The 24,442-nt window shown below is 41.9% G+C and overlaps 1 protein-coding gene across 12 annotated transcripts in view; it reads left to right on the top strand.

Moving 5' to 3' along the window:
• The window catches only part of RASGRP3 (RAS guanyl releasing protein 3), a 299,643-nt gene that overhangs the window by 46,130 nt on the left and 229,071 nt on the right, over positions 1 to 24,442 (top strand). Inside the window, exon 1 of one of the 12 annotated variants that reach the window (XM_033938590.1) lies at positions 3,021 to 3,135. The exons of 9 other annotated variants lie outside the window; for them this stretch is intronic. The gene's annotated coding sequence lies outside the window, so the exon portion shown is untranslated. 2 more of the 12 variants (XM_033938593.1, XM_033938592.1) reach the window with 2 other exon arrangements.

Raw genomic sequence — 24,442 nt, 5'->3', positions numbered from 1 at the left:
TGTTAATTTGTAAAGTGATGATTGCTAATTCTCAGTTTTTTCAAATTTACGTTTGCTATCTATATTTTGCACAATATTAGGTGTTGTATTGTATGCAGAATCAAGGTTTGTTGATGGTTCAATTTAACTTTTGTCTACATATTTCTATTTTTAGTTTGTGGTTACATATTCTAGTCTAGTCTAATCTTTGGTTTATATACCGGGTCATCTCATGGTAGAGTTCCACTCAGTTCCCAAATAGTTAAAATCAGTAATATATAATATGAACATGAGAACGTGTTAAAACACTCTACATTCATCGATTCAGAAGATAAGTTATTAAGATACTGTGAAAACAATAATGTTTTTAGAACTTTACAAAATTGTTGTAGATAACCTATCAATCTAACAGAGTCAGGGAGCTTCCCAACGGATTTAATTCCCTTAATAGAAGGGAATGATAGTTTATATTTCTTTGTAATTCTTGAGTGGCAAGATCTAGAAGTATTTCAATATAAAGGAACCAAAGGGTCAAAAATTCCATAAAGAAACTTGAAAACAATACATGCACACTTAAACTGAATCCTGAAACGAACCGGAAGCCAGTGAAGCTTTCTCAACAAGGGAGAGACATGGTCGTACTTTCTCTTCCCAAAAATTGGTATTGCCGCTGTATTCTGTATCAACTGTCGTCGTTGTAGACTGCCCTGCTTGATACCCGCATAAACAGAATTACAGTAATTCAACTGGGCAACCATGATAGACTGGACCAGCACTAAGTAGTGTTCTTGGTGGAATAGTGATCTAACTTTCCTCAGCATACGTAGACTAAAAAAACACTTTTGTGCCAGCGAGTTTATCTGATCATGGAATGTGAGGAATGAGTCCAGAATGATACCCAGAATTCTGGAAGAGAAATCCATATGTAATGAAATGCCCGTTTTCAACATGATAACAGCACATATTCTATTCTGGGCAAGGGTGTTTGTGTTCTGTGTGTACAAAAGACATGGTTTTCTGTTAGCATTGTCTGTGCAGGATCAATCTGTACTAGTATTGCTTGTTTAGTTTTACAATGGGCACATTGATAATAATAATAATTTTATTGTTATACTAGTCTTATAGCCCGTTACATTAATGGGTGCTAGAATATATGTGTGTGTGTCTGTCTTTATTTCTTTCTCTCTCTCTCCGTAGCCTGTTTCTGTATTTCTATCTTTCTTTTTCCTCGGCTGTCCACCACCACCCCTTGCCTGCTCCCCACGCAGCCATAGGAAACAGTTATTTAATTCCTCAAAAGTCCACCAAAAGATATCCACCTAAATTTCTGCACACTCCCCCATCTACTAAAACAAAATGGGACCACAATCCATTCATCTTGAGTCAGTTTCAAAATTAGAATGCTGCCTGCACTGAACTGTGAGAAAAAAAAATAAAAATTAATGAATCAGATAATATGACATGAGCAGCAAAATATGTTTTTGCTGAGTGAGTTATTCACTATTAATGGCAAAATTCACTGCAGATCTTTGCACAACAACAAAAATAAATTCCAAAAGACAATAGTGGAAAAAGTGTTCAATAGTAACTGATTTGGTAATAAATTCTAAGATAGTTTCTTATCAAACTTTCTGTAGCCCTGATAACCAGAAGCTTAGTTTTCATCCAAGCTATGCTTTTGGCCTTCGTACAGTTTCAAGACTGACACTGCGACCCCCTCTTCCCACGGTCCCGACTACGAACCTGGTGATTCCAGCAGCATGTGCAGCAGTCTTCACACGCTGCTTCGGGTCCTTCTACTGCCCTGATTTACTCTGGCACGTCCCTGATGACATCATCAGAGATGCGGCAGAGCAAATCAGGGCAGTAGAAGGGCCCGAAGCAACGTGTGAAGACTGCTGCACATGCTGCTGGAATCACCAGGTTCAGTCGGGACCGCGGGAAGGGAAGGGAAGGGGGGCAGGGGTGGCAAAGGACTCCACAGCCGCTGACAGCCACCGCTGCGGCCTGCAGCCGCCAACAGCCGCCGCTGCGACCTGCAGCCACCGACAGCCACAGTGGCCGACATCACCTTGGGGGGATTCTCACGCATGCGCACTCCTACCTGCAGTGCCCTACAGCGCACAGAAAACGGGCGCACGCAGGTGGGAGTGCGCATGCGTGCTTAGGGCTTTATTATATTAGATACTGCCAAAGCCATAGTAGTTCGAGGTGGTTTACAATAAGAGGAGCTGGACAATCAGCAATGATAGGCATGATGTAAAGTCATAGAATACATGTAAGCAGGATACAGAGATAAGAGCTGGAACAATCGGCGAACAGTCAGCGAGAAAAGGCACACTGTAAAGTCATCAGTACATGTAAGCAGAGTACAGAGGGTTTGAGAGATCTTGGTTACAAATCGGTTAGAGTATAAAGAGATAGGGCAATAGGAGTTATTAGGTTACAAATTGGTTGTACAAGTTTGTTTTTACTAGTTTTCTAAAACTTAGATAAGGATGAGGGGTGCGTAATTATGTTACCCAGCCAATTGTTCATTTGACCTTCTTGGAAAGCAAGTATTCTGTCCAGGTATCTTTTGTATCAGCAGGCCTTTATTGTTGGATGGGTGAACATGTGGACTCTGCGTGTAGGCCTAATAGAACAATCCAAGTTGAAATGAGAGACCAGGTATCTAGGGGCCAAACCAAGAATGGATTTGAAACAAAGACAGGCAAATTTGAACAGGACTCTTGCCTCCAGGGCAGCCAATGAAGTTTTTTTATAATAGGGGGTTATGTGATCCCATTTTTTTATGCCAAAAATCAATCATACTGCCGAGTTTTGGATAATTCGGAGTCTTTGAATGGTTTTCTTGAAAGACCCCAAATAAATGATGTTGCAGTAGTCGAGCATGCTTAGAATGGAGGATTGCATCAGTAAACAGAATGAAGTTGCATCTAAGTACTTTCTGATGGTTCTTAGTTTCCATAATGTCGAGAAGCCTTTTCTAATCAATAACTCTGTGTGTGCCTCTAGGGTAAGGTAACAGTCCAGAGTCACTCCCAGAATTTTTATGGAATCGACAATAGGAAAGACTTGACCATTCAAGGAAATTGAAGAATCTTTGAGTTTGTCATTCGGGCTCGCTAGGAAGATGTTCTTCTACTCACTGCAGTATGTAAGATGCTGTCTTTTCCTAGGTACACTCTTCTTGTGCGAAGTGTGGATTATTACTAAAAATCATGTTTTTCATATAGAATTAAGAGGGTGTTAAAAAATAATGGGCCCTGGGTGTCACATATGCTAGGTACGCCACTGTCTATTCTTTATTTCCTATAAAAATATTTATGGCTTTGAGATATAAAAGCACTTATCTGGGTAGTAGCACCTGCTACCCAGATAACTGCTGCTGATTGGAGCCAGTCGTCGATTTTCAGTGGCATTATTCAGAACACTAGTCTTTTAGCCCGTTACATTAATGGGTGCTAGAATAGATGTGTAGACTTAGACCTTTCTTTCTTTCTTTCTCCCTGTCCCTTTCTTTCTTTATGTCTGTCTTTATTTCTGTGTCTCTCCCTGGCCCCCTGTCTGTCTCTCCTGCCTGCTGTCTGTATTTATTTATTTCTGTCTCTTCCCCCCCCCATCCAGTAGGAACCCCCTGTCCAGCAGTAAACCTTCTCCCTTCCTTTGACTTCCCCCCTGTCCAGCAGCACCTGTTCCCTGCTCCCCTTGTCCAGCAGTAGCCCTTCTCCCTTCCTTTTACCTCTCCCCTGTCCAGCAGCACCCCTTCCCTGCTCCCCCTGTCCAGCAGTAGCCCTTCTCCCTTCCTTTTACCTCCCCCTATCCAGCATCACCCCTTCCCTGCTCCCCCTGTCCAGCAGTAGCCCTTCTCCCTTCCTTTTACCTCCCCACTGTGCAGCAGCAGCATTTCTCTTCCCCCCCCCTTCTCTGGTCTTCCTTCTCCCTCATTCCCTCTGTCTTCCCAAAAGGGTGCTGCAGCAGCATTCCCCCATGGTCTCACACAGCCATCGGCAGCGTTCTCATTTCCCCCCCCCCTCCCAGGTCTCACACAGCCGTCGTCAGTCAGAGAGACTCCTGAGACAATTAAGAAGCCATGGGACAGGAGGCAATGCTCTGTTGTTTCAAGTTTATTAATATGTTTGATGAATCGCTTATTAAAATTTCTAAGCAATGTACAAAATCAAAATAGAGAATAATATAAAGAAACAAATATTTTAACAGTATACTTTCAAAGAATACAAACATGAATCGGGAGAGAAAGAGTAAAAGTTACAATTTTCAATTTATGGTGGAAAAATGGAAAAAACAAGAGGGTAAGGGGTAGTTAAACCATAGCACGATTTAAAATCTCACTAAAAAATTTAAATATTAAAAGCATCTTTAGATTTTAAAAAATTTTTGAATATTGTGACATCTTTTTCGTTTCTAATATATTGTGGCAGGGCATTCCACCATTGAGGTCCCATCACAGAGAACATGTCAGATCTTCTTGTTCCTATAATTTTCAGAGAAGGAACTGAGAGGAGATTTTGACCAGATGAACGGAGTGGACGTTGAGTACTGTGTGGTATTAATAATCTAGATATAAATTGAGGTTCATTGAATGCTAGAGTTTTAAAGATAAGCAACATTATTTTAAAAGTGATCCTATGACCGATTGGAAGCCAATGGGCGTCTATTAGCAATGGTGAGACATGGTCATATTTCCTAGCATTGTATATTAATTTAATTGCAGTGTTTTGTATCAACTGGAGTCTCCTTTTTTCTTTCTGAGTAATGTTAAGGAGAAGTGCGTTGCAGTAGTCGAGTTTTGCTATGATTAAAGAATGAATTAGTATCTTGATCGAATTAGAACTCAGAAATTTGGCAAATGATCGAATCAGACGTAGTTTAAAAAAGCAATTTTTAACAGTAAGAGAAATATATTCGTAGTAAAGCAGTTTATCGTCAATTATTATTCCAAGGATTTTAACAGAGGAAACTAGGTTGAGTGGAGTATTGTTGAGAATGAATGAATTTATTAGGGTTATATCTTTTTTCCAGGTAAATAGCATTGATTTAGTCTTATTTATATTTAGTGCCAATTTGTTTGTATTAAGCCAGTTTTGTATTGTTTCCAGTTTGTGGTTGATGGATGTAATATCATTATTATTTTCTGGGTCCAAGGGGTGAATGAGTTCAATGTCATCGGCATAAGAGAAAGGAGTGAAGCCTATGGACTGGCAGATGCTTAACAATGGAGGGAGAAAGATATTAAACAAAAGAGGGGACAAAATAGATCCTTGAGGGATTCTGAAAGAAGAGGAGTATGTTGTGGACAGTTCGTTATTAAACCTAACAAAAGAAGTGCGATTAGCGAGATAAGAGGTGAACCAAGAAAGAACTTTCTCAGTTATGCCTATTGATTCTAACCTTTGTAGAAGTAAGTCATGGTCTATAGTATCGAAAGCAGCAGAGATATCTAATGAAAAAAGAATAACAGATTTGTGATGGTCTAAGAAATATTGTATGTTCGATGTTAGTCCTATCAAAGAATATTCCGTATTGTGAAATTTTCGAAAGCCTGTTTGGTTAGGGTGTAATGCGTTAGTATTTTCTATAAAGTCGGAGAGTTGTTGGTTAAATATCAGTTTTTCTGTTAATTTTGCCAAAAATGGTAAGTTAGCTATCGGGCGGTAATTTGAGAGTTCGTTTATACTAATTTTATGGTTTTTAAGAATAGGAGTAATGATTGCAGTCTTCCATAGGGATGGGACGGTAGCGGTGAGGAGACTCTCCTGAATAAGTGAGTGAATAAAAGGTCCAAAGTGAGAAAAGTGTTTTTTTAAGTAAAAAGGTGGAATAATTTCAGAGCAGAAACTTTTTAGGTTAACTTGTTGGAAAAGGGATTCTATATCTTTAATTGAAGGAATTTTGAAATTGGAGCATCTTGCTATTGGTATGAGTTTTGTTTGATTAATACTTATTAGGTTATTTGTTGTGTTTGAGGTAAAAGATTTACGAATATTGTTAATCTTTTGAGTAAAAGCATTAGCTAAGTCTTGTACTTTTAATGTGGATTTTTGAATAGTGTTGTTTGTTTTGTTTTTGGGGTCTATTGATTTTAAAATATTGTATAAAGTAGAGGAATTTTTAGCTTTATCAATTTTATTGGAATAGTATGTTTTTTTTGCCTGATTAATTTTTATTTTGTATAATGTGACATTATCCCTATATGTTTGAAGATTAGATTGGGTTTTATTATGTTGCCATTTTCGTTCTAAAGAGCGCAGTTGTTGTTTAATCAGGCGAAGTTCTGCCGTGATTGAGAATTGGTTATTTTATTAATTAATTTTTTTATATACCACTTATATCCTATGTGGTTTACTCCTAAGTATATTTCCTATCTGTCTCAGCGGACTAACAATCTAACTATGGTACCTGGGGCAATGGAGGGTTAGGTTACTTGCTAGGGTATTGGACAGAAACAGAGGGCAGCGTTAAATGACCACTTCTTTCAATGGAGAAGGTGAATAGTAGAGTGCCCCATGGATCTGTACTGTGACTGAGGCTATTTAACATATTTATAAATGAGCTGGAAATGGGAATGAGTGAGGTGATTAAATTTGCAGATGACACAAAATTATTCAGTTTTAAAATACATACATGTAGATTGTGAGAAATTGCAGGAAGACCTTAGGAAACAGGAAGACTGGGCATCCAAATGGCAGATGAAATTTAATGTGGACAAATACAAAGGGCTCCTTTTACTAAGCTGCATTAGCGTTTGTAGCGCACACTGCATTTTAGCATGCGCTAAACTCGTACTATGCAGCTAGAACTAATGCCAGCTCAATGCTGGCATTAGCGTCTAGTGCGAGACGCTCCAGGGACTACAAGGACCAGATGGACTCCACCTAACCAGAAGAGGTAGAAACATATTTGGACATTGATTGGCCCGCCTACTCCATAGGGCTTTAAACTAGGTAAGTTGGGGGAGGGTACATACTTATATCCCAGAGCAGTAAGAAACCATCCTGAGGAGGCAAGTCACACTCACACTACCAAGTCTAAGGTAAGTACCAATGATATCCACAATAATTCAGGGAGAAATATCACTGATAATTTAGGAGCCACACTAGCTCGTAAAGGAATCTCTTCACAGATATGGAGGGCTATGTATGTTAATGCACACAGCTTGGGCAATAAAATTCTAGCATTAGAGACTGAGATAACAAACGCCGATCTTGACGTGATAGCGATATCCGAAACCTGGTTCACGGAATCGCATGGGTGGGATATGGTTATACCAGGGTACAACCTACTTCGTTGCGACCGAGAGGGTAAATTGGGAGGAGGAGTAGCGCTATACACTAAGGAAAGCATCAAAACCACCAGAATCACAGATGTTAGATACACCGGGGAATCCCTCTGGGTGAACCTGGCCAGAGGGAATGAAAAATGCCTATACCTTGGGGTGATATATAGACCTCCCAGGCAACAGGAGGACAAAGACATGGAATTAATCGAGGACATAGAGAACATCACACTGCGCGGGGACACAGTAATGCTAGGAGACTTCAACATGCCAGATGCAGATTGGAACACACTCTCCGCGACTACGGGTAGCAGCAAAAGAATATTAACCTCCATAAAGGGTGCATGTCTCAAGCAATTGGTATTGGAACCCACCAGGGACCAGGCGTTACTAGACGTAATTCTCACCAACGGAGATAGCGTCACGGAAGTCTCAGTAGGAGACACACTGGCCTCCAGCGTCCATAATATGGTATGGCTCAACCTCAAGAAAGGTTTCCCTAAGACAAACACAGTAACAAGGGTTCTCAAATTTAGAGGCACAGACTTCAACCACATGGGAGATTTTGTCCATCAGGAGCTACATAAACAAGCAATATCTGACAATGTGGAGGATATGTGGTCGTCTCTGAAGTCCATCCTACACGAAGCAACAGACCGATACATAAAGACAGTAAGTAAACGCAGGAGAAACAAAAGACCCCAATGGTTCAATAAAGAAATTTCAGACCTAGTTAAACAGAAAAAAGATGCATTTATCACCTACAAACATTTAGGCAGAGAGGGGGCGAAAGAGGACTATCTAGACAGATCTAAAGCTGTCAAAACAGCAGTCAGAGAAGCCAAACTCCGAATGGAGGAAGAGCTGGCACGGAAAATTAAGAAAGGGGATAAATCTTTCTTCAGCTATATTAGTGACAGGAAAAGAAATAAAGATGGGATAGTACGCCTGAAGCAATCGGACGGTAACTTTGCGGAATCAGATTCTGAGAAGGCAGAACTACTAAACAAATACTTCTGTTCAGTGTTCACCCACGAAGCGCCGGGAGCTGGTCCACAGCTGCAGACGGGAGATAACCAGAAAGACCCATTTCAAGATTTCGAATTTACGCCCAGTAGTGTCTATGACGAACTATCAAGACTCAAAGTAACAAAGCCATGGGACAGGATAACCTACACCCCAGAATGCTCAGGGAGTTAAGGGAAGTCCTGGCAGAACCATTATCTGTTCTTTTCAATCTTTCCCTAAGCACAGGAAGGGTCCCCTTGGACTGGAAAACCGCCAACGTAATCCCACTCCACAAAAAGGGCTGCAGGACAGAGACAGCAAACTACAGACCAGTGAGTCTCACGTCTATAGTGTGTAAACTCATGGAAACACTGATCAAACAGAATCTTGACACAATCCTAGATGAAGAAAAACTGCGTGATCCACACCAACACGGGTTCACCCAGGGTAGAACCTGCCAATCTTATCTGATTAGCTTTTTTGACTGGGTTACTAGACAACTGGACGCCGGAGAGTCACTGGACGTGGTATATTTGGACTTCAGTAAAGCATTTGATAGCGTCCCTCATCGAAGATTACTGAACAAGCTGAAATCGATAGGATTAGGAGACACTCTAACTACATGGGTTGGGGATTGGCTGAGCGGTAGACTTCAGAAGGTGGTGGTGAACAGTACCCCATCCGAAGCATCGGACGTGATCAGTGGAGTGCCGCAGGGCTCGGTCCTGGGCCCAATTCTATTTAACTTATTCATGACGCAAGGACTTAGAGGAAGGGTATCACTGTTCGCTGACGACGCCAAACTTTGCAACATAGTAGGCAAAAGCTTATTACCTGATAATATGACACACGACCTACTGTTGCTGGAACAATGGTCAACTACTTGGCAGCTAGGCTTCAATGCTAAAAAATGCAAGATAATGCACCTGGGTAAGAGAAACCCGCGTAGAACTTATGTACTAAATGGTGAGACCTTGGTTAGGACCACGGCGGAACGCGACCTAGGGGTGATCATTAGTGAGGACATGAAGGTTGCCAATCAAGTGGAGAAGCCTTCCTCCAGGGCAAGACAAATGATGGGGTGTATCCGCAGAGGTTTCGTCAGCAGGAGACCTGAAGTTATGATGCCGTTGTACAGAGCTATGGTGAGGCCTCACTTGGAGTACTGTGTTCAGTTTTGGAGACCACACTATCGAAAGGACGTGCTGAGGATCGAGTCGGTTCAGCGAACGGCCACCAGGATGGTCTTGGGGCTCAAGGATCTCACGTATGAAGAAAGATTTAAAAAATTGCGGCTGTACTCACTTGAGGAAAGAAGAGAACAGGGAGATATGATTGAAACATATAAGTACATCACGGGACGCATCGAGTCAGAAGATGATATCTTCTGGCTCATGGGACCCTCGACCACCAGAGGGCATCCGCTGAAAATCAGGGGAGGGAAGTTTCATGGCGACTCCAGGAAGTACTTCTTCACCGAAAGAGTAGTGGATCATTGGAACAGACTTCCACTCCAGGTGATAAAGGCCAGCAGCGTGACGGATTTTAAGAGAAAATGGGATACTCACGTGGGATCTTTAAGGGAGTAAATTCAGGGGAGGGGATACTTGGAATGGGCAGACTTGGTGGGCTATAGCCCTTTTCTGCTGCTTTTTTCTATGTTTCTATGTTTCTATTCCGCATATTAATGCCCTAATGCGCCTTAGTAAAAGGAGTCCATAGTGATGCACTTCAGAAAGAATAATCCAAATTATAGTTACTTGATGTTAGGTTCCACTTTGGAGGCATCATCCAAGAAAAATACTTTAAAGAATATTGTGTGCGGGGGCGCTAGCGAGCACGACAAGGTATGGCCACATAATAGTGGAGCTCCGCTGGCTGGCTTACAAATAGAATTATTTCTTGCTGTCCATATTGCCCATGAGTATCCGTTTTACGATCGTTTGGTTGGTTGACGATATGGCATCAAGCAAATCTGGGAAGCGGAAGAACTCTGAGCCCATCTCACCGCAAAAAGCCTCAACGAGCAAAAGCGAGAGTGAAACCGAGGCCCTAAAGGTTGTAATGAACGAACTTTGTTCGATGCGGGATCTTCTACAAACTACTTTGCAAAATACAGAAGATCTTAAAACTGACCTTACTTCTTTGACCACCGAAATGGCTGTATTTCAGTCACATATGGATATCGCTGAGCAACGCGTTGAAACGAATGAGATGAACATCAAAATTCTTCAGCGGCAGATGAAAAAAATGGCAGTTTTGGAGCAGGAGCATGAAGATACATAAAATCGTTCTCGTCATAATAATTTTCGGATTTTAGGGATCCTGGAAGCCAGAGAGGGGCGGGATATGATAGCCTTCCTTCAGTCAGCGCTGCCTAAGATCTTGGATCTCACCTTTAAGAATGAGTTGGAAATCGACAGGGCTCACCGCGTGTCGTCACACTCCATTGATCCTGGCGCCAAATATCTTCGACCCATTGTTGTCAGACTGCTCCGATTTGCCCAAGTCATGGAGATTATGAAACAAGCTAAGCTAAAGCACCCGCTAAAATATGAGGGTCACTCTCTCTTGATGTTCCTGACTTAGCTAAACAAACTGCTAAACGACACAAGCTGCTAATGGAATAGCGTCCTAGACTCAAAGCCATTGGGGCTAAGTTTGGCTTGTTCTGTCCCACCACTATGCGAGTCACTCACAATAATACCACCAAAAATGTTGTGAATCCTACCGAGCTTGCTGATTATATTGAGCGTTTGGCACCAAGCTCCATTGACAAGACCTGAATTTGGGTGTGTAAATAGCCAAGCTGTAATAATACTATTGATCATAGTATCGCTTCTCGACTTGCTTCTTATGTGGCTTTCTGTTATATGCAGTCGAGTTTATTGTGTCACATCTCCATTTTGTCTTGTGGCTTACTATAGATTCATATCACAATATTATCTGCTTGCTCATAGCTATTGACACACTGATATTATCTGCATACTGTTTTTGTACTTGTTATAAATGCCTTACTGTTTGTTTCCTGTGATTCACATTGCTAATTATACATAGGCTCAGCTAATCCTAGCTTATCGTGTTTTTTTTATTACTGATGCTTATAAATGTAAACTTTTTAGGTTATCCATTTCGCTTCTATATGTAAATGCTGGCTGGCAACCTACTATTTGCTGCCCTTGTGGTTTTCCTAACCCATCTTTTCTCTTTGTCATTACCTATGTCACTTATTCTGTCACTAGTCAATCTTGCTATTACAACTGTTGTTATAACTGTCTCCTGGAACGCTAAGTTTTGGAATCCTTCCTTCTGAGACTAGGTCCTTCTATACATTTCAGATTATGAAGTCCTTCATGTCCTATAATGCTGCACTGTATTTGCTTAACTGCTTTTACACTGTATATATTATTGCTGTCCTTTGCACTGTGTACCCAGTGGTATTATCTCTATTTGACAGATATCTTTGACTTTTTGTACTCTAAATGTTAAGGGTCTCAATAATTCCATCAAAAAACACAAGATTTGGGACTGTGTACAAAAAATCCAGCCTGATGTATTGTATCTGCAGGAGACCCATTTATCTCATTTGGACTCAGCTAAGATGTCCTTCTCTTGGGCTATCCCTATCTTGTTTTCTCCTGCCATAGATAAACGTAATGGTGTTATTACTGTGATAAGAAACAGACCTGACGTTCGTCTTATATCACACACAGACACAGAAGGCAGATGGATTAGTGCTATTATTGATTTCAACGGAAAAATTATAACTGCCTTAATCTTTATGGACCCAATCTTGATGATCCTAACTTTTATGACTGTTTATCTGATCATCTGGCATCATCACAGGAACATCAAATTATTCTCGGTGGTGATTTCAACCTTTTTCTGGACTCCTCCAAAGATAGGAAATCTTATTCAACCTATAGACAATCTAGGTCATGGCATAAACTTCAAGACTTAATTGCACAATTTGACTTAATTGATCTCTGGAGGATTCAACATCCACAAACAAAAGATTTCACCTTCTTTTCTGCTCCTCATTCCACGTACTCTCGTATTGACTTTTTTTTGATGAGTGCTTCCATGTCTACTTTTCTATTTTCCACGGATATCAAAGAAATCACGATCTTGGACCACGTAGCCGTGACTCTTCAATTACAAAGTATCTCCAGCTTACCACCACAGAAACATTGGAGACTTAATACCTCCTTACATACTGAACCGGATTTTATTTCTCACATAGAAATGGCCATAACTGACAAACAGACCTGAGGACACTAATTGGATCAATCTTTGGGACACATTTAAAGCTTATATACGTGACAAAATTATTTATTTTGCTGCATATCTCAAGAAAAAAAGGCTTTCTGAACTGTATAGTCTTGAAACTGATATCAAATAACTTGAACAAGAACAAATACGGTCCTCTGATGATTTCAATATCCTGTCCACACTCCGCACTCTTTGGTTGAAACATAGTCTAATCACGAGCCAATTAGCAAATAATCAACTATTGCTGAAAAATGCCACCTATTACATCAAAAACAATAGATGTGGCCACACCCTAGCTCAATATCTGAAGGGTAAGTCTCCAAAGACATATATTGCTGCAATAAATGATGAGTCTGGGTCCACATTAACGGATTCCAAGCAAATTGTTGGTTCCTTCCTACAGTTTTATAAATCCCTTTACTCTTTTGAGTTCAAAACTGTTTATTGAGTTTGCAAGTTACAAGAAAGAAACAGAAGTAGATGAGAATACATAATATAAAATTCAGGATGTATATCACAATCAAAGACATCTGAACTGTGTCAGTATATTGAAGAATTGAGGTATCAATACACAAGTATAGTAGGTACAAAACAGATGGTGAGCATAAACTTATTTCTCATATCCAAAGAATAAGATTAAAGTAAAGAACAATTAAGATGTCAGGCAAGCAGGTTTACAGAAGCATTGAGATGCAAGGGTTAGTTATTACAATATTGAAGGAGAGGCTGCCATATAGCAAGGAATATGGCCATGGAATTAGATCTTTCAGCGTACACTTTTTCATACTTTCCGGTGAGGCAAAGAGCATTCCACCACATATGGAAATCTAGTTTAGTAAAATCCTTCCAACAGAACAACACAGACTGAAGAGCTAGGGATAGCATTACAGTGAGTAAACGTGACTTATCTGCATGTATAGGGACCGTAATGGCTTGTGTCATTGCAATAATGATGGGATAAGACAAATAAACCTTGAGGTCTAAGATGTCGCTGATGACAGACCACACTTTACTCCAATAATCCTGTAGAAGAGGACAGGAAAAGAGCAGGTGTTCTAGCGTACCAGTCAATTTAGTGCAGGACCAACATAAGGAGGACTTGGAGTGATCTATTTTATGGGACATCACAGGAGTCCATACTGCTCTGTGAAGTAGAAAGAATATGGATTGTAGGAGAGAGGCTGAGCGTATGGATTTGAAGAAGGTCGACCATAAGGCCATCCAATCTATAGCATCAGAGGGAAGATTGAGGTCTTTGCACCATTTCACTTCCAATTCCAAGGGATCCGAGAACTCAGCTCTTTGAAGGAGGTGATACCACATAGATGCTTTGATGTTCCCTTTGGGTAAGGAGCGCAGAAAAAGGAGTAAACTGGGTTCAGCAGACTGCGGACATTCTTTAGGTAAGGAGTGTCGTATACAATGTAGCAGTTGGGGCAATCTAAAGTACTGAGACCCAGCTAAGCCCCAAGTGGTCAAAAGATCTGAAAAGGATGACCAGACTTCCGCCCTCCTGAGGTCACTCACTAGCCAAATACCACAATTTTGCCATTCCCGCCATGACACCGGGGACTCTGAAATCCTGAACATATCATTATTCCATCTTGATGTAAAGGTAGAGTCTGCTCTATCTACTGCACATTTATATGCTATCAAGATTTTGTCTAGCTTGTCCAATTTAGAGAGAGTGATGCCAGCAAAGTACCTGATACGTCGTTCCCCATATATTGCGCATTCAAGTGGGAACCAGGCAGGAGAGTCGCAGGCAACAGTTTGATGGTAGCCCATGAACCACTGTCTCAAGATGAAGGCATGATGGTATAGCAGAAAACAGGGAAAGTTCATTCCTCCCAATCCACGAGGCGCTTTCAATTTGGCCAAAGCCATTTGGGGTTGTTTGATTGTTTTTCCACAAGAATTTCATGAGCAGAGAGTCCACTTGTAGATGGAAGATAGAAAGCATGGACAGAATGTAGTTTACCTTGGGGGCAATCATCATCTTGATCGTTTCAATCCTACCCCACCAAGTCAAGGATAATGGAGACCATTTAGTAGTTGAGTTCTTAATGATGTCCAATACATGGCCCATATTGAGATTGATAGTTTCCTCAGTACTCGGACCAAACAGAACACCTAGATATTTTATGGAGGTGGCTGACCATTTCACACCATGTGTAGTAATTTCAGGTTCCGCCGCTGGACAGTTGATAGGCATCACCTCCGTTTTACTCATATTGAGTTTGTAACCTGAGACATCTGCGTACAACTCTATGTCTGAGAGCAAAGAAGGGAAAGATGAAGGCGTGATATACAACAAGATATCGTCAGCATATGCTGAAATTTTTAGCTCCTGCTCATGCTAACAAAGTTTGAAACCAATTATGCCCGGGTTAGTACGAATCTTCTGTATCAGTGGCTCCAACGCAAGATTGAAAAGCAATGGTGATAGGGGACAGCCATGCCTGGTACCCCTGGTAGGATGGAATGCTTCTGATAGGGAGCCATTGATAAGGGTTCTTGTATAGGTATAGGCATGGTATAGGCATGGTATAGAGAACTTTGATTTTGTTAATGAAATCATCAGAGAAGCCATACCAGAGAAGGGTGTGAAAAAGAAAGGGCCATTCAATACAGTCGAAGGCTTTCTCTGCATCAAGCCCTACCGCAAGTAATTCATGCTTCTGGTTGTGCACTTGACATGAGAGAAGATTCGCGTGTTGTCACTAGAGGAGCGTCCAGTGATAAAACCACATTGCGTCGGCGGTATGAGTTTGGTGATGACAATTTTTAACCGATTAGAGAGTAGTTTTGCATATATTTTTGCATCAACGTTTATTAGGGATAATGGTCTGTAATTAGCAAGTTGACGTGGATCCCTACCTGGTTTCGGTAACACTATAATGGTGGCTTCAGTGAAAGAGCCAGAGGCCTTACCTGTAGATATGAGATGTTCAAGAAATGGTAGATAGAATGGAATCAGCACATCCTGGAATTCCTTGTAAAACTCCACCGTCAACCCATCAGGTCCTGGTGATTTCTTGAGGCCCATGGAGTGAATGACCAGTGAGATCTCGGAAGGTGTGATCGGTATGTTGAGACGTTCATTATCCACCGCATCCAAGGAGGAGTGAGGAATGTGAGCTAAAAACTCTGAAATCCGTTGTGGACATCGAAAGTCAGCAGTATAGAGGAATCTGTAGAAAGACATGAAGGCTTGGGAAATGTCAGAGGTTTCAGTGAGTTCTGCACCTGAATCCAGTTTGATAGAGGTGATGTGTGATTTTTCCTCACGCTTTTTAAGAAGATTAGCCAGCAAATGACCACACTTATTATTCTCATCAAAATAAGATGCAGATTGTTGGAAAATTGCATGAGAGGCATTGTTGCAAAGGATGGAATTATATCTGAAGCGGGACTTATTCAAGCGAAGTAAGAGATCAATGTCACATGGAGTATGTTGGTGTTGAGATTCGAGACATCTAATTTCATCTTCCAGTATTTTTTGTTCGTATTTCAGTTGTTTATGTTTGTGAGCAGTATGGTTAATTATGACACCTCTAATAAAGGCTTTGAAAGCATCCCAACAACAAGCCCAAGAAGTTTGCTCAGGGGTGTTAAGCTGAAAGTACTCTTGTATTCGTGACCTTATCAGCTCACAGAACTGCTTATCCTGTAATAGGGCATTGTTGAAATGCCATTGTCGAGGAATCTGGGTTGAAATCAAACTTTGGATAGTGATGGCCGCATGTTCAGATATTGTGATCGGTAGAATGGTAGCATCAGTGATGGAAGAACATAAGGAGTCACTTACTAAGAAGAAATCAATCCTTGAATATGATGAATGTGGAGGGGAGAAAAATGTAAAGGCCTCCGTGTCAGCATGTAAGAATCTCCATATATCTAGTAGTTTGGCATCAGCGATGAGGTCCTGTAGAGCAACCATGCTTTTGATTTTTTATAGTTGCAATTTGATTTTCTTTCCTTAGTAGGGTTTAACACCAGATTAAAATCACCAGCTACAATCAGCTTAGCAGCGACTTCTTCCAGGAGTGATTCAGTGATGGAATGAAAGAAATCTGGGCGGTCTAGATTTGGACCATACATATTGAACAGGCAATATCTTTCACCTGCACTGTAGATCGTGCCCTTGACCCAACGGCCATTTAGGTCAATGAGGAGGATATGATAGATATATTGCTAGATTTCTTATCAAAGTAATTACTCCACCTTTACTATCTATGGCAGGAGAATAATACGGTGGTAAGGCCCATGGGAAATGTACCTTAGCTGAAGCAGAATCATCCAAATGGGACTCCTGTAACATTATGACATCAGGCTTATGGTCGTCAAGATAGGTTAGTATTTTTTTCAGCTTAATTTTGTTGTTCAGACCCTTTGCATTTAAAGATATAATATTAAGAGACATGATAATGAGAGAAAAAACCTAGAAGTATGAGAAGTTGGGCAAATTTATAAGGTAGCAAGTAAAACAGACTTGTACAATGAGACCAAATGTGAGGCAGAAAACATGACAGCACAGAACTCAGAAAAGTATATTGACCAAGAACTAGTGATACACACCATGAATTAACTTGAGTGACAAAAGGGTCACCTCCATATAACAACTGTGTGAGTGCAGCCGAGGGAGCCAGAATGGCAGAAATATCCCAGAGCACCCTCATCATTAATCAGAATTCAACATATAAACATATTTAACAGCAATACAGAACATGGTCAGGAACCAACAGTGTTATAAGACTATTCTAGTAAAGGCAAGTGAAGCATTCATCTGCTAAGCAAGCAGCTACTGTGAAACCTTAGGAGCATGCATTCAAACCTGATTAATTGGGGTAGGAGAATGCAGTTCAATAAATGAAGCCAGCTCATCCGGATTGACAAAGTCTTTAGTTGTATTATTCAGTGTCACTCTCATGCGAGACGGATAGAGAATGCCAAATCTGGCGTTAAGAGACTTTAGCTGCGGTCTGTAGGATAGAAGCATTTTGCGTCGGCGGGCAGTAGACTTACTCAAATCAGAGACAAACAAGATGGTGGATCCCTCATGCTTGATTGGAGCTCTGATCTTCGCCCGTTGCATAATCTCCAATACATGTTGATATCTGAGCAGCTTGAGAACCACAGGTCTAGGGCGGCGATCTCCCGCAGCAGCAGAGGAAGGTACTCTGTGGGCCCGCTCGATTTCTAGTTCCTGGTGAAAGGTAAGGTCAAGAAGCTGGGGAATCAAAGATTCCAGGTGTTTGATGAGATCTCCGTCTCGACCATTCTCAGGGAACCCCAGTATACGGATATTACAGCAACAGGACCTGTCATTACTATCCTCCAGGTCCCGTTCCAGCATAGCAATGCGAGTTGACTGCTTCCGAAGTTCAGCCACCTGCAGCGTGGTCGCGTCCATTTTAGCTTCCAGCGAGCAGACACGTGTTTGTAATTGGGCAAAATCCACCGACATGCTCGTTAACTTATCATTGATTTCATCCGTGCATGCTTTAGTGTCGGTAGCTAATTCTTTCAGTTCTCGCAGCTCCGCCAAAATCTCGCGGCTGGAATCCCCGGCAGAAGCAGGAAGCGGCGCTTTCGAGGGGGAGAGCGGTTCGGGCTTGTGCCGCTTGCTCACTTTCTTATTCGACATCAGGGCAGAGGAGCAGGTAGATGAATGCTGTATTAGTTTATTAAACTGAAGCCACGTCCCGCAGCAATTTATATATCGATTTGGTAAAGCGATTTGTGAATAAACGAGGGAACACGCGGGAGCTCCGGTGTCAAGCCGCCATCATGCTCGGGCTCAGAAGCGCCCCCTACAATCCCTTTACTCTTCTGAAACACCTGGCTCCTCCTTAACTTCAGATTTTCTGGATAATTTACCTCAAGTTTCCTTGACAGATTTGCAAGTGGAGGCCCTTTCCAAGATAATTCAATCTGATGAGATCGCTGATGCCATTCGCTCACTTGCCAAAAAGAAAGCCCCCAGACCTGATGGCCTTTCGTCAGAGTTTTATCAGGTTTTTCTTCCTCACCTTCTACCACATCTTTATGATTTTTTCTTGGCTTTAATTGAGTCCAGTCAAGGTAGAGGAACATTCACAGAAGCGACTATCATAGTCCTCCCTAAAACTGGTAAAGATTTTACAGATGTTAAAAATTATAGACCTCTTTCACTCATCAATACAGATGCCAAGATTTTTGCCAAAGTCATTGCTTGTAAATTGCAGCTGGTAATGGACTCCCTTATACATCCTGAACAAACTGGATTTATGTCTGGACGCCTGTCCAGTGACAGCTCAAGATTATTGGCAGATAACATCCACTGCTCTCAGCATTCCAACACACCACTATTGGCAATTGCACTAGATGTGGAGAAGACGTTTGACTGCATTGAGTGGGAGTATATCACCCGAGTTCTTAAGTGGTATGGTTTTCCTTTTATTTTTGGTGTCTCGTTCAGATACTGTACACTAATCCTTCTGCCAAATTATACATTAATGACATTTACTCCTCATCGTTTCGACTGTCAAGAGGAACTAAACAAGGCTGTCCGTTGTCCCCCCTCTTTATTCAACCTTGCACTAGAACCTTTACTCCTTGCATTGCGCATGCACAAGAACATCTCTGGTTTTAAATTGGGTTCCTATGAAGTTAAATTATAAGCATACGCGGACGACGTTCTTATCTATGCCTCACCTTCCTCTCTACCACATATTATTGATGTGATCCGACATTACTCACTCATATCTGGGTATAAGCTTAATTTATCTAAATCAGAGATTATGCCTATCAATTGCCCGGAGGCCTGAACTACAGTTAAACAATTGGGTTTTCATTGGACATCTGACAAGATTAAGTACCTAGGGGTTTATTTTGGTCCAATGCTGGATGATACCTTGCTATACAATGCTGATTACATTACAACTAAGATAAAAAGATCTCTGGCCACATGGTCGCCCTTCAAGCTATCATGGTGGGGTCGTTTGGATACCATCAAAATGATGGTTGTACCTGTTGTTAATTATGTACTATCCTTGATTCCTTTACTATTCCAAAGATCCTTCTATAAAAAAAATTGAATCCCAATTTGTTGATTTTCTCTGGAATCATAAAATGCCACGGATCAGTCTGCAGAAACTCAAATGCTCTAAAGCAAATGGGGGCGTCTCCTTTCCCAGCTTTTTTGATTATCATGTTTCATTCTTGTTGAGGCAGGGAGCCAAATGGATCTACACTTCAGAACATATCATCTCACCTCCTTGGATTCATCTTGAGTCTAACATTACTAATGTTCCACTGAAATATATACCTATCATGAATCTCTCTCCACATATCATCACAAATCCTATTTTTTTTTTTCTACAGTGCAGGCATTTCGTGAAATTGAGATGTTCTCTGATATCTGGAAGTCCAAGTATATTATGTCCACTGGCTTTCCACTATCAATTTGTTCGTTCACAGTCTCAAAAAATTGAAGTAAATTCGTTAAACATGATTTCCCTTTCCTGAAGCCATGTTGACTGGGTTTCATCAAGTCGTGTGTATCCAAGTGCTGGACTATGCTATTCTTGATGAGCGCTTCCCTGGAAAGATGGTTGAAGCACTCCTCAAGGATAGCATAGTCCAGCACTTGGATACACATAGTCCAGTCAACATGGCTTCAGGAAAGGGAAATCATGTTTAACGAATTTACTTCAATTTTTTGAGACTGTGAACATAGAAACCTCGAAATAGACGGCAGATAAGGGCCACAACCCATCTAGTCTGCCCACCAAAATGATCCTCCCCCATCTAACTCAGTGAATAGATCCCACGTGTCTATCCCATTTGGCCTTGAAATCAGGCACGCTGCTGGCCTCAGTGACCTGAAGTGGAAGACTATTCCAGCGGTCAACCACTCTTTCAGTGAAAAAGAATTTCCTGGTGTCACTGTGCAGTTTCCCTCCCCTGATTTTCCACGGGTGCCCCCTGGTTGCCGTGGGACCCTTGAGAAGGAAGATATCTTCTTCCACTTCGATGCGGCCCGTGAGATACTTGAACGTCTCGATCATGTCTCCCCTCTCTCTGCATTCCTCGAGTGAGTAGAGCTGTAATTTATCTAGCCTTTCCTCGTACGGGAGATCCTTGAGACCCGCGATCATCCGGGTGGCCATTCTCTGGACCGACTCTAGTCTCAGCACATCCTTTCGGTAATGTGGCCTCCAGAACTGCACACAGTACTCCAGGTGTGGTCTCACCATGGATCTATACAATGGCATAATGACTTCAGGCTTACGGCTGACGAAAATCCTGCGTATGCAACCTATGATTTGCCTTGCTTTGGAGGAAGCTTGCTCCACTTGATTGGCAGCCTTCATGTCCTCACTGACGATCACTCCTAGGTCACGTTCTGCTTCAGTTCTTGTTAGGATCTCGTCATTTAGGGTGTAAGTCTTGCATGGATTTTGGCTGCCCAGGTGCATGACTTTGCATTTTTTGGCATTGAAGCTGAGTTGCCAGGACCTAGACCAGCACTCCAGTAGTAGTAGGTCGTGCATCATGTTGTCGGGCATTGAATTTTTGTCTGTTGTATTCTTGGCCACTACATTGCTTAGTTTGGCGTCATCGGCAAATAATGTTATTTTACCTCGGAGCCCTTCTGCCAAGTCTCTTATGTAGATGTTGAACAGGATCGGGCCCAGGACGGAGCCCTGTGGCACTCCATTGATCACCTCCGTCGTTTCGGAGGGGGTGCCATTCACCACTACCCTCTGAAGCCTACCCTCAATCCATTTCGTCAATGTGTCGTTCAATCCTATAGAACTCATCTTGCTCAGCAACCTGTAGTGTGGTACGCTATCGAATGCTTTGCTGAAGTCCAGGTATACGATGTCCAGGGATTCCCCAACATCCAGCTTTCTCGTCACCCAGTCAAAGAAGCCGATCAGGTTGGATTGGCAGGATCTCCCCTTAGTAAATCCATGTTGACGGGGATCCTGTAGATTCTCCTCGTTCATGATCGTATCCAATTGGCGTTTGATTAGAGTTTCCATTAGTTTGCTCACTATTGATGTGAGACTCACCGGTCTGTAGTTTGCTGTCTCCATCTTGGAGCCTTTCTTATGAAGTGGAATGATGTTAGCCATTTTCCAGTCCAACAGGACGTTACCTGTACTAAGGGAGAGATTGAAGAGCGCGGATAGCGGTTCCGCCAAGACATCACACAACTCCCTGAGCACCCTGGGGTGTAGGTTGTCAGGCCCCATTGCCTTGTTAACCTTGAGCTTTGACAGCTCGCAGTAGACACTGCTGGGCGTAAACTCGAAATTACTAAATGGATCAGCTGAGTCAACCCTTGTCTGCAGCTGAGGACCAAGTCCCGGCGCCTCACGGGTGAAGACTGAGCAGAAGTATTCATTTAACAGTTGGGCTTTTTCAGAGTCCGTTTCTGCATAGTCACCCTCTGGTTTCCTGAGACGTATTATCCCACCTGAGTTCTTGTTCCTGTCACTGATATACCTGAAAAAGGATTTATCTCCTTTCTTTATGTTCCTTGCTAAAGACTCCTCCATGCAGAATTTGGCCTCCCTAACTGCTGTTTTGACGGCTTTTGACTTGGCCAGAGAGATTTCCCTGGAGTCCTGTTTCCCTAATTGTTTGTAAGAGATGAATGCTTTTTTCTTCTCCTTGATGAGGTCCGAGATCTCCGCAGAGAACCACTGTGGCTTATTGTTCCTACTCCGTTTACTTACCGATTTAACATAGCGGTTTGTTGCTTCCTATATGGTGGCTTTCATAGTTGACCACATTTCTTCCACGAACAAATTGATAGTGAAAAGCCGGTGGACATAATATACTTGGACTTCCAGAAAGCGTTCGACAAAGTTCCACACTAAAGACTTCTCAGGAAACTACAAAGCCATGGAATAGAGGGAGATATACAAAGATGGATAGACAAATGGCTGGAAAACAGAAAGCAGAGAGTGGGCATAAATGGGAAGTTCTCTGACTGGGAGAAAATGACTAGTGGTGTACCCCAGGGCTCGGTACTTGGGCCGATCTTATTTAATATTTATATCAATGACCTGGAAGAAGGAACATCCAGTGAGATCATTAAGTTTGCAGACGACACAAAGCTATGCCGGGCAATCAGATCGCAGGAGGATAGTGAGGAACTCCAGAGCGACTTGTATCAGTTAGAGAAATGGGCAGAGAAATAGCAGATGAAGCTCAACGTGGAGAAATGCAAAGTAATGCATTTAGGCAGTAAGAATAAGGAACACGAGTATAGAATGTCAGGTGCAACTCTGAGTAAGAGCGAACAAGAAAAGGACCTGTGTGTACTGATAGATAGGACCCTGAAGCCGTCAGCACAATGTGCGGCGGCAGCAAAGAAAGCGAATAGAATGTTGGGCATGATAAAGAAGGGAATCACAAGTAGAATGGAGAGGGTTATAATGCCGCTTTATAGAGCAATGGTCAGACCCCACTTGGAATACTGTGTCCAACATTGGTCTCCCATAAAGAAGGATATAAGACTGCTGGAGAGGGTGCAAAGGCGAGCAACAAAGTTAGTAATGGGTATGGAGAAACTGGAGTACGAGGATAGACTTATGAGACTGGGATTGTTTTCCCTTGAGAAAAGGAGACTGCAAGGGGTTATGATCGAGACCTTCAAAATACTGAAAGGAATCGACAAAATAGAGCAGAAAAAACTATTTACATTGTCCAATTTGACACGGACGAGAGGACACGGAATGAAGCTAAGGGGGGACAAGTTCAGGACTAATATCAGGAAGTTCTGTTTCATGCAGAGAGTGGTGGACACCTGGAATGCTCTCCCCGACGAGATTATTGTGGAATCGACCATCCTAGGATTTAAAAGCAAACTAGATGCACATCTCCTTATGAGGGGCATAGAAGGATATGGGTGACTACAAATTATGCCAGGTGTACACCTGGGAGGGCCTCCGCATGTGCGGATCGCCGGACTTGATGGACCGTAGGTCTGATCCGGAGATGGCACTTCTTATGTTCTTATGTTATCAAGTGGGAGAGTTCATTATTGGCTTCCTTATGGAACAATCCTTGGATTAAGATCCAAAATAATCCAGTTTCTTGGAAATCTTGGCAAAAGCTTGGCTTATGGACTGTGAGCCAACTATTTGATGGTCAACAATGGTTCACCTTTGCCACCATTTGCAGAACTTACGAATTACCTCCGTCGCAATTCTTTAAATGGCTTCAACTTACCCATGCAATTAAAAAGGATTTTCTGCCAACCCATTCTGGCATTGGTCACCCTTCTTTTCTATCACATTGTGACAGAATCACCTTCAAGGGTAAAGAAGCCTCTCAATGGTACAAATTAATTCAACTGTGTAAATTCTTACCTGGAAAAGACCTGGCATGGGGTTCTAGATATGACTCTAGCTGCAGATGAATGGCACTCTTTATGGCTTTCTACTGGATGGATTCTCTACTCATCTACGATGAGGCAAACAGGTTTCTTTGTTCTTCATAGAGCATACTGGACTCCGCATCGTTTGGCCAAACTTGGTCCTTCGCTGCCTAATGTATGCTGGTCTTGCCATATTGAAGATGGAACCCTTCAACATATGCTATTCGATTGCTCCTTAGGACTTTTTGGAACCGTGTATGGGATACGATTTCTACCTCATTAGATATTGATCAATCTCTGACTTATGCTATTGTCATTCTTGGAGATGCTGCATCAAACCTTTCCCTTTCTGTTCCTGGATCTCTCCTTCTTTGAGGTTTAATTGTCCTGGCAGGACTTGTCATCTGCCTCATATTCAGCCTGGTGGGCCAACATATCTACTGTAGTAAAATATTAACGTATCTATGCTGAAAAGTTTGGCTCCCTGAGTAAATATCATG

Source organism: Geotrypetes seraphini, chromosome 3, assembly GCF_902459505.1.
Source record: "Geotrypetes seraphini chromosome 3, aGeoSer1.1, whole genome shotgun sequence".
Lineage (NCBI taxonomy): Eukaryota > Metazoa > Chordata > Amphibia > Gymnophiona > Dermophiidae > Geotrypetes > Geotrypetes seraphini.
The sequence above is the reverse complement of the archived record's forward strand: the minus strand, read 5'-3'. Positions and strand labels throughout refer to the sequence as shown.